This window comes from Eurytemora carolleeae, unplaced genomic scaffold, assembly GCF_000591075.1.
Source record: "Eurytemora carolleeae unplaced genomic scaffold, Eaff_2.0 scaffold1017, whole genome shotgun sequence".
NCBI classification, from domain to species: domain Eukaryota; kingdom Metazoa; phylum Arthropoda; class Copepoda; order Calanoida; family Temoridae; genus Eurytemora; species Eurytemora carolleeae.
This window is the reverse complement of record NW_019396902.1, coordinates 111,804-122,239: the sequence shown is the minus strand read 5'-3', so window position 1 is coordinate 122,239 and position 10,436 is coordinate 111,804. Positions and strand designations below refer to the sequence as shown.

The 10,436-nt window shown below is 33.4% G+C and overlaps 1 protein-coding gene across 1 annotated transcript in view; it reads left to right on the top strand.

Moving 5' to 3' along the window:
- Nucleotides 1-379: 379 nt before the first annotated feature.
- The window catches only part of LOC111709929 (adenylate cyclase type 1), a gene marked incomplete at its 3' end in the record, with an annotated part of 71,467 nt that continues 61,410 nt past the window's right edge, over nucleotides 380-10,436 (top strand). Inside the window, exon 1 of the mRNA XM_023483897.1 lies at nucleotides 380-644. The remainder of the gene's footprint in view (nucleotides 645-10,436) is intronic.

Here is a 10,436-nt window from a genome sequence, read left to right as displayed (position 1 = left end):
AACTCTAACTTTGTTTAGATATTCTTAATAAAGAAGAACACAAAATATATTTCAAACATTATATATATTATATAACAGTAACAATAATATCTGATTATACTTACGCGAAATAAAGACGACCGGAAAAACCTTAAACTCCCTAAACCTCCTTCTTGCCCCAAAACTTCCCGGTTCCTTAGGTAGCTTTTGTACCGACCCGCCCTGCAGACAGCAACAGGCCAAACCAAATCCGGTCTTTTAAAGGCAGGGCAAGGCACTCATCCGAACAAGAGCGAGAAAATTTGCCAAACCAAATCTTGACTCCGAGGGCTGAGAATCCGGGACTGTCCGGAGCCTGACTCAGTCAAGATCCAGCCCGGTCCGGGTCAGCTGGGGGACTAGCTAGTTTATAGTTCAGTTCAATTCTCTCAGTGGAGTGAAAAAGGGCAGAAGACCGCAGCCAAAAATCTCCTGAAACCTGTAAATAGTTAAATATTTGCTGTTTAAAACCTGTGTGATCAAGGGTTTAGGTTTTAATCCCGTGAGAAGGATAAAAACATCCTAATATATTTTTGTGACGGAGAGAATCAAATATATCTATATTTCTAATATACGATATATGTGTATAATCCTATATTTAGCATATGCTTAAATTACACATCAAGGTAAGCAAAAACTGGAAAATCAGTATAAAAAAATTGGTAATATTATATTTGAGTTCTTTTTTATAGTTTTAGTGATCCACAATAATATTTATAGAAATTAGTAACAAACAAAAAAATTTTTAAAACTCAAATAAAGTAAAAAAGCAAGTTTGTTTAATTATTATATAAATTTTATTATCTGAATGGACAAAATTATGATGAATTTAGGTATGGGAAGGTTTTTATTAGATAATCTGTATGTGTTGTAATCCCAGCACATTATCTAGTTCAGTGAGTCCTATAGACTTAATTTATTTTTCAACTGGGCGGGGGGGGTGAAAAGCTGAATTTATGATTGGAAAAACTGAATTCAAGTTTGGAAAACTGAACTTATGTTAGGAAAAACTGAATGCATGTTTGGAGAACTGAATTTATGTAAGGAAAAACTGAATGCATGTATGGAGAACTGAATTTTTGTTAGGAAAAACTCAATGCATGTCTGAAAAAACTGAATTCCTGGTTGGAGAACTTCACTCATGTTTGATAAACTAAATTTCAGTTAAAAAAAAACTGAATTCAGTTTGAAAAACTAGACATTGTTCGAAAAAAAACTAAATATATGCTTTCCAAATGAAATTTTAAAACCAAACCTAGCTAGGAAACTGAAATCTTGTTCTAGAAACTGGATTTAAGTTTGAGAAACTGAATTAAGTTAGATAATTGAACTTAAAAGTTAAATAACTTAATTACGAGGATAAAATGAACTCTATGGGGGAAAATGTGTAAAAAAAACTGAATATTAATATTGGATTTGAAGAAAATATTCAAAATCAACCTTGTATCGCCGTACTCCGAAAACGAGATTTTTGGCAAACGAAAAACGAAAAACTTCAATTCAAAGAAATTGAGTCTTTGCCACAAACTAAAATGGGGTTGCTTAGCTCTATAGGGATTAGAAAATCAGAGGTTGTGATAAGAACTCAATTCCTTTAAGTATAAATAAATTCTATTATTCCTGAAAAAATTGCATTTTAGAAATAAATGCATGTTTTAAATGCTGTATTAACATTTTTTTATGTTTTTTTTTGCTTAAAAAACTTCAAGAAATCGAAAATGCACGGCAAAGCAGTATATTTAATATCTTCAGCTAAATACAGTTATATAACTAAAAAAATTATATCATTTTACAACTCACATGGAGAACTGTAAAAATATTTATTGTTTCGATCATTATTCATTTATCGTTTTAATTTGCGATTTTTCCCCTGTTCAATTTATCATCACTTCAGATAATGGGGACATATTTTTAATTAGAAATTTAAAAAATTGGGACTTTGGGATTAACAATTAACTGATTCAACCTTCGTCCTCTGTCCTTTGTCATCTTATGAATAAAATTCAAAGGATATCTTTTGGTTTTAAGAAAATTAGTTTAATTAGTAAAAATCAAGAAGTAGAATAGATAACGTTACAAAACAAGTCAATTAAATTTGATTCTGTTTTATTAGATTTTAGAATTTATCTAAGTCCTATAAGTAGTCTATTACATGGAGTTAGACGCTAAATCTAGAAAATGCATTTAAAGCCTGAATTATTAATTACTATTTACTACTTTGAATGTTTAGAGACGTATTTTTCTGTCGTTTTATAATTTTCTAGTTCTGTTGGTGCTGAAACTTAATTAAAGTTAACAAGATCTGCTGCTGCTGGCATCGTTAAAATACAACTCCTTCATTAGTAATTAGTTGATTCTCGATTAATGTTTTGATTTTTGATTAGTTCAGTTTATTCTTAATTAGTTCAGTTGATTTTTAATTAGTTTAGTTGATACTTAATTAGTTCAGTTGATTTTAAATTAGGTCAATTTATTCTTAAATAGTTAAGTTGATTTTTAATTTTAGTTTAGATGATTCTTAATTAGTTCCGTTGATTTTTAATTAGTTCAGTTTATTCTCAATTAGTGCAGTTGATTCTTGATAAGTTCAGTGGATTTTTAATTAGTTCAGTTAAATCTTAATTAGTTCAGTTTTATCTTAATTAGTTCAGTTTATTCTTGATTAGTTCAGTGGATTTTTAATTAGTTCAGTTGAATCTTAATTAGTTCTGGTGATTCTTAATCAGTTCAGTTTATTCTTAATCAGTTCAGTTTATTCTTAATTAGTTCAGTTTATTCTTAACTAGTTCAGTTTATTCTTAACTAGTTCTAGTGATTCTTAAAAACAAATCAATAATTGCTAAATCATTTCAGTGTGTCAATTCGTTAAGTTTATCTTAATTATTTAAATTTCTTCTTGTTAAGCTATCAGTTTATCCTTTTTGGTTTCTTTTTTTCTTTCTCTTCTTTTTTGATTTCTAATTTCTTCATTTGATTTCATTTAATTTCTTTATTGATTTCTAAATGGGTTCAGTTTATTTTTGCATGTTTTAATTTATTCCTAGATTTTACACTTACTTCTTTATATAAATGATACTAAGTTGGCTTAATTAATTTAGGTAGTTTCTTAAAGTAAATAGCATTTTATTCTTTAACTAAGGGTTTTAAAAACCTTTTGAAAATTGATGTAAGTGTTTGCTTGCCAAACTACTAATAAAGATTTGGACAACTTTATTAATACCAACATAGTCAGCATTGTTTTAAATATTTGCGGAGCTTTAAAATTTTCTTTAGATTTTCCCCTCAAAATGTAAACAAAGGAATTGAGTCTTTGCCACAAACTCTGATTTTACAATCCCTATATCTTTGGAACCCAATGTCTTAGACCTTATTTATTTCAAACTAAGTATACTGTTAGATCAAATAATCTAAGTTTGAAATATCAAAGGTTTATTCCATCAGGTTCCAAAGATATAGGGATTTAAAAATTTAAGTTTGTGACAAAAACTCAATTCCTTTCATTCGTTTCCATTCAATACAAAAACTTTGAATTGTGAAATTCAACAGAGAAAACTCATAAATATCTACGACTCTCTCGTTCTGTTGAATTCTTACTTTCTTCTCTGCTTTTTTCTTTAATTTTCAGTTATACTTGGTTGCTTTTATATTTTAATCACCGTTTTTTGTTTTTTACATGATCATCTGTACGATTTTGAAATATCTAAAAGAAACAGACACGAAATTGTTTTAATTTTTGACTTTGAAGTCTTTGTAAGGTTAGGATTAGTTCTCTTTTTCTTCTGTTGCATTAGTTAGGTTTCTTCTCCATATGCAGTTTCATACTCCATACTTCATACTTAGCTTGAACCTTGAAGTTTATCAGCTTAAAACAAGTTGCAGCTTTAGAGTAAACCTATGTTTATCTTATACACCAGCGTTTGGGAGAGAAAAACATGGTTTAGGGTTAATATTAGAGAAATCGGTTTATGTTTCCAGTATGATGGATATTTAGGTTTACATTGAAATTTAGCTAAGAAGAGAAGAAGAAGGTTTAGGATCAGATTGAACCGGAGAGGTCCGTCCAAGTTTGGAGAAGAAAAGGAGAATAAATTAAAAACCTCCAGTTTGAAGTCAGAAACGTAGAAGAACTCTCAGGTTTAGGTCAGAATAAGATGAAAAAACCAAAGGTTTAGGTCAGAATAAGATGAACATCTCTCAGAATTAGGTCAGAAACGTAGAAGAACTCTCAGGTTTAGGTCAGGATAAGATGAAAAAACCAAAGGTTTAGGTCAGAATAAGATGAATATCTCTCAGAATTAGGTCAGAAACGTAGAAGACTCAGGTTTAGGTCAGAATAAGATTAAAATCTCTGAGGTTTAGGTAAGAGTAAGATGAAGAACTCTCAGGTGCAGGATAGAATATCATAAAGATCTCTTAGGTTTAGGTCAGAATAAGATGAATATCCCTCAGAATTAGGTCAGAATAAGCTGAAGAATTCTCAAAATTAGGTCAGAATAAGATAAAGATCTCTCAGTTTTAGGTCAGAATAAGATAAAGAAACCTCAAGGTTCAGACTAGAAAAGTAAAATAACTCTCAGGAGTATTAGATAGTTTATTGTATGTTTGGACCAAGTTTAAAATATATTGGGTTCAAGAGAGGAGTATGAAGGTTTGAATTACACAGAGTAACTTCCGGTTTTGAAATTTAGAACTGGAAGATTTATGGTACGTTTAAATATTAACATATGTAACAACTTATATAAGTGACAGCTGTCTTAACAGATGCTGCACAGCGCTGTACATTTTTACCTTGTTTATAGGGAGGGTTGAAATTTGTTTTGTTAATTTGTGGATAGTAAAAGTGATAAAATATAATGCAAGTCAAGATAGAACAATATAAATAATTCAATGAATAATATAATAATAATAATAATAATATGATTAACTAACGATAATACAATAATTCCAGGTATGTTTATTTGTTTCCAGAGATGAACATTGTCTTAAATAACCTGAAGAATATTTATCTAATCATTTATCAATTCATTTACACTCTTCATTCAGTCCTGAGTTAACACATCTCCACTCTTCATTCAGTCCTGAGTTAACACATCTCCACTCTTCATTCAGTCTTGAGTTAACACATCTCCACTCTTCATTCAGTTTTGAGTTAACACATCTCCACTCTTCATTCAGTCCTGAGTTAACTCATCTCCACTCTTCATTCAGCCCTGAGTTAACACATCTCCACTCTTCATTCAGTCTTGAGTTAACACATCTCCACTCTTCATCCATTCCTGAGTTAACACATCTCCACTCTTCATCCAGTCCTGAGTTAACACATCTACACTCTTCATTCAGTCTTGAGTTAACACATCTCCACTCTTCATTCAGTCTTGAGTTAACACATCTCCACTCTTCATTCAGTCTTGAGTTAACACATCTCCGCTATTCATTCAGTCTTGAGTTAACACATCTCCACTTTTCATCCAGTCTAGTAAACTATCACAGTCCTGAGTTAACTCATCCTCACTCTCCATCTAGACCTGAGTTAACTATCGCAAATCTTCTCCAGCCCGAAGTTAACTCATCCATACTTTTCATCCGGTCCTGAGTTAACCCCATCACAAATCTTTATCCAGTCCTGAGTTAACTCTTCTCCACTTTCAATACAGTCCTGAGTTAACTCTTCCTTGTCTCCCAGTGCTTCAATTCCTTTCATCACACGCTCTCTGATCATTCATGCAATCCTTTTAATTCACACGTAATAACCTTGCTATACCCCTTCCCCATATTTCTCCCCCCTTCTCATTCTAACCCCTTCTATCTCTCACACGCCTGTGATTTCCTCAACCCCGCCCTGGGTTCCGGAAGAATAAACAGCTCCAATATAGAATAAGTAGAAGCTCTGGTATACCACTTGACTAAACTAGTTCTTTGGTATAGATCTAGGATAACAGAGAGCCATATACTTTTGAATAGCTCTAGACTAAAAGATTTCCACTCTAGTTTAAATCTAGAAGAGCAAATGCCTGCTCTTCTTACTTTGTTATTGTTCTAGTATAACACTAGTGTATGTTTCGATAAAAAACTAGTGTATGTTCTGATATAACGTTAGCGTATGTTCTGATGTAAAGTTAACGTATTTTCTGATACAAAACTAGAGTAATTGCTCTAATATATCGAGAATTGTTCTAGTTAGGATGTGAACCCTTCTCATGTTCCGAAAACTGTTCTTTAAAAAAAGGTTTAAACTTTTCTCTTTGATGTATTTAATATCCGTCACTGATGGAAGACTGTAGAGTGGTACCATATCACTTTAGGGGTTACACTTTTCTTCCCACCTCTACTAGCATCTTGTTTATCATGTTATTTTGGTCTACTCCTGGTAATTCGGTTTGATGATCCTGGTCTTCTGGTTTCCTGGTCTTTTGGGTTTCCTGGTTTCTTGGTTTCTAATCTCAGATTTCTCGGTCTTCTGTTTTCCTGGTCTCTGATCTCCTGGTCTCCTAGTCTTCTGGTTTCCTGGTCTCTAATCTCCTATTCTCCCGGTCTTCTGGTTTCCTGGTCTCTAATCTCCTAGTCTCCCGGTCTTCTGGTTTCCTGGTCTCTAATCTCCTGGTCTCCTGACCGCCTGATCTTCTGATCTCCTTTTCTTTATTTCGTCTGATCTCCTTAAAGTTTCTTTATGTTTTGGTATACTGATGTGTTGGTGTCCTTTTCTTCTTTAGTCCTGGTCTCATTGTGTCCTTGTGTCCTTTTCTCCTGTTCTGGTCTCCTGGTGTTCTGGTGTCCTGTTCCCCTATTCTCCCGTCTCCTATTCTCCTGGTTTCCTGGTCTCCTGGTGTCCTGTTCTCCTGGTGTCCTGTTCTCCTGGTCTTCTATTCTCCTGGTTTCCTGATATCCTGTTCTCCTGTTCTCCTATTCTCCTGGTTTCCTGGTCTCCTAGTGTCCTGTTCTCCTGTTCTCCCGTTCTCCTGTTCTCCTGTTCTCCTGGTCTTCTGTTGTTGGTCTCTGGAATTTCTGCTCCTCTGACCCTATCAACTCTAATCCGAGTGCAACTCTCAACCATTCTTCTCTGCCCGTCAATTATATGACTTCCTTTTCTCTGACATTTAAACCTCTCTCCGGGTCCCATCTCAACCCAGAGGTTCTAGCTCTCTTTCCAGATTCTCAGGGTGAATGGTATTAAATCAATCATAGATTGAATCAATCCTGTTTCTGAACCTGAAAAATGAACATTTGACGGGAATAAAGTATGTTTTAAAGATCTGTGAATTGAAAGGGCGGATACCTAACTCCGTCCTCTCCATTAGCTAGATCTTTAGTCCTGATAACTGAGCTGAGAGGTCGGGAGCACAGATGAGGATCAGATGAGAACGGTGAAATATAATATGCTTCCAAAGTTCGGATAAATATAAGAAGATATTTTAGTTTCTCATCTCCTGAAGCACTTATGACCTCACTCAATCACAAAGTTTCATGCAAGTCCTTTTCTCTCTTTCTTACAATACCCCCAAAAAACTATCTAAATAAAAAAAATTAAAATACGGATGAACTTTTGTCCGTTTGTTTCGATGTCCGATCATAACTCAGGAACCCCTGGACCGATTTGCCACAAACTTTGATTGGGAAACTTATAGAACCACAGGATTGTTTGTAGCTTGTTTTAAAAATTCTAGGTTGAGTGAGTCGACTTGAACAGGGAAAACTCCAGACAAAGCAGGGTTCCAAAGCTAGTTTAAACTTAAAGTAAAACCTTACACTCAATGATTTGAAGTGAAATAATTGTAAAAAATCATGTTTGTTCCCTCGGATTCTTGTCCTGAGGACGAGTTGAGCACAAGAACTCTACTCCGGGTTCAAATAAGAAACACGAAGTCCAACCTTGCTCCGTGTTCTAGAAAAGATAAGAATCTTGAGATGGAAACCTTTTCTTTGAGAATAAATGGCGATATTTCCCACAATCTTGGATACAATCTATAAATATTCTGACTCTAGAAACATGTTTCCATATTTTCAATATTTTGTATCAGAAAACCTATATTTCTGTAGAGATATATTTGACATATTTCAAGGGGTCTCTTCTCTCTAGGATGGGGAGGGGAGGGGGTGGGGACTGTTGATAGAAAACTTCAGCTTAATACTAACCATGTATTCTACTTTACAAAATTCATGCCAAGCGCAAATATAAGTTTTTGAAGAACAGTTTTTACCATCAATAAAATGGCAGGTCTCGGCGGGATTCTTGGCAAACCATGTTATGAGTGTTATTGACATATTTTGTATAGGATTTCCTGCTGTTTATTAAACTTAAAGGGACTGTAAGAGTAATTTCAAGTGACCCTCGGTGCACAGAGGGCAATGTCCGATTTACAACGGTACCCTTTAAACCTTGTTCATCGAGTAGAGAGAGCTCTGTGTGTAAATGTGTTAACAGTTAAATAGCTATTAGCTGTTGAATCGTTTTGAAACCCGGTGTACGCTGTGTACAGTTTGAACTCAACGCAGCTGTTCCGTTACTAGTCTCTTTCAAATATCGTCTTTTTATGTTAAAAGTGGTTTTCCAACAATTGAAAGTAAATTTTTATTTTCTGATATTTCTAGAAAGTAACTATTGATATTTCTTAAATAAATAACAGCTTGTAAACAAAGTGTTTGACCATTAAAAGCATTTTCAGTAGATTAATAAGGATGTGAATCCTTGATCAGTCAAAGGTTAAATGGAGTGTTCGCGAAAAATGAAAGGGGGTATAAGCTTAATGCGATAAAAAAGCGCTTTTGATCGCTACTAATCTTACTTATAACTGTTGCGTCTCTAAAGAGAAAACGACTAATACCGAAGAATGTAGCGTCCATACAAATTCAGAAAGATGCAACATTCAACTCGGATCGTAAACAAATCAATTTAATTCCTCTTTAAATGGAATGTCACTTGAAATTACGCTTACAGTCCCTTTAAACCCGTTTCCTCAGCAGTCTTATTATGTCATAGCAGATCCTGTCCCTCCACACTTGACATCTTTTCACTTTGGAAAATTAAGTTTAATGTTAGATGTAGAAAAGATTATATTCATTGATTCCTCAAGTATGTTTATTTATGCTGAGGTATGAGAAGTGGTTACTAATAAGAATCTGGAATGCTAGAACTTATGATGGAATACTTCTAAGTTATGTTGAAAAGTTTGGCTTTCTATCTCTCTTTATGTTATATTTTATATTCACGGCCTGTTTATGTTTAGAATATATATGGTTACCCACACATGATGAGACTGTAGAGACGACTGTACGTAATTAGTTAAAACTTAATTCCTACATTTAAGGTTCCCTACATTATTATTTCTTATTTCTTTTCCAACTCATTTAAAGGAACAGACCGGCTATGTAAGGTAGTTAAACTAAATATGCAGTGTTGTTGACAAATTCTTTTGGATTAATTTGAGACATAGAAAACTTTTCCACGAAGTAGAATTACTGAGTTTGAGCTCAAAGTCGACGTTCAAAATCATGAATTTGAGTGGATACGTTTTCAGAATCGGGTTTTTAAATTATTAAATAACGACGACGAAAATTATATTAAAAAGTTGTCAATAAATCGAAGTTAGAATTTATAATTTCCTTTTTCATTATTATATTGAATTGCTTATTTTCTATGAATTTGTTCCCAGATGTCTTCAAATTCTTCAAATGTCGTCTTTTTAATAAAAATTCCAGAAAATCTACAGAAAGTCTTTGTGATTCAAGAGAGATTATAGAAACTAATAATTGAATAATATTACTTATTTTTGATGATTAGAGTTAATTTTTATTTTCTCAAACTGTTCCTAAACAACTAATTAGTTTACTGTAGAATTTTGTTTACATTTTTTGTCGTCGTTATTTAATAATGAAAAAACCAATTCTGAAAACGTATCTACCCAAAAGTACGACTTTGCGCTCAAACTCAGGATTACAGATCTTTAAAAAGTTTTATATGTCTTAAATGAATCCTAAAGAATTTGTCCACAACACTGCATACTCAGTTTAACTACCTTACATAGCCGGTCTGTCCCTTTAAAAGATCCTTAGAAGACTATTTTCAGTTCAAACGACCAAATTTCACCTTCAAATCGTTATAGTGAAGGTCGTCATTAAAGTCTCATCTTTTGTGGGTAACCCTGTATATCCTTTCCCTTTTTTATGCGTTTACCCACCCTTTCTTAGGAAATGGTGCTTGTCTTGGACCACACCCAATCTTTATGTTAAAACTTTGTTTATGACTGACATATTCTACCGTAAATATGAATATTACATCCCTCGTATATAACCTTCCTTAACGTCTTACTTTCTCCCTCCCTTTCTCCTGCTCTACCTTCCAATCCAACCTTCTCTTTATTTGATCCTTCCCTTCCACCTGCTCTACCTTCCAATCCAACCTTCTCTTCATTTGATCCTTCCCT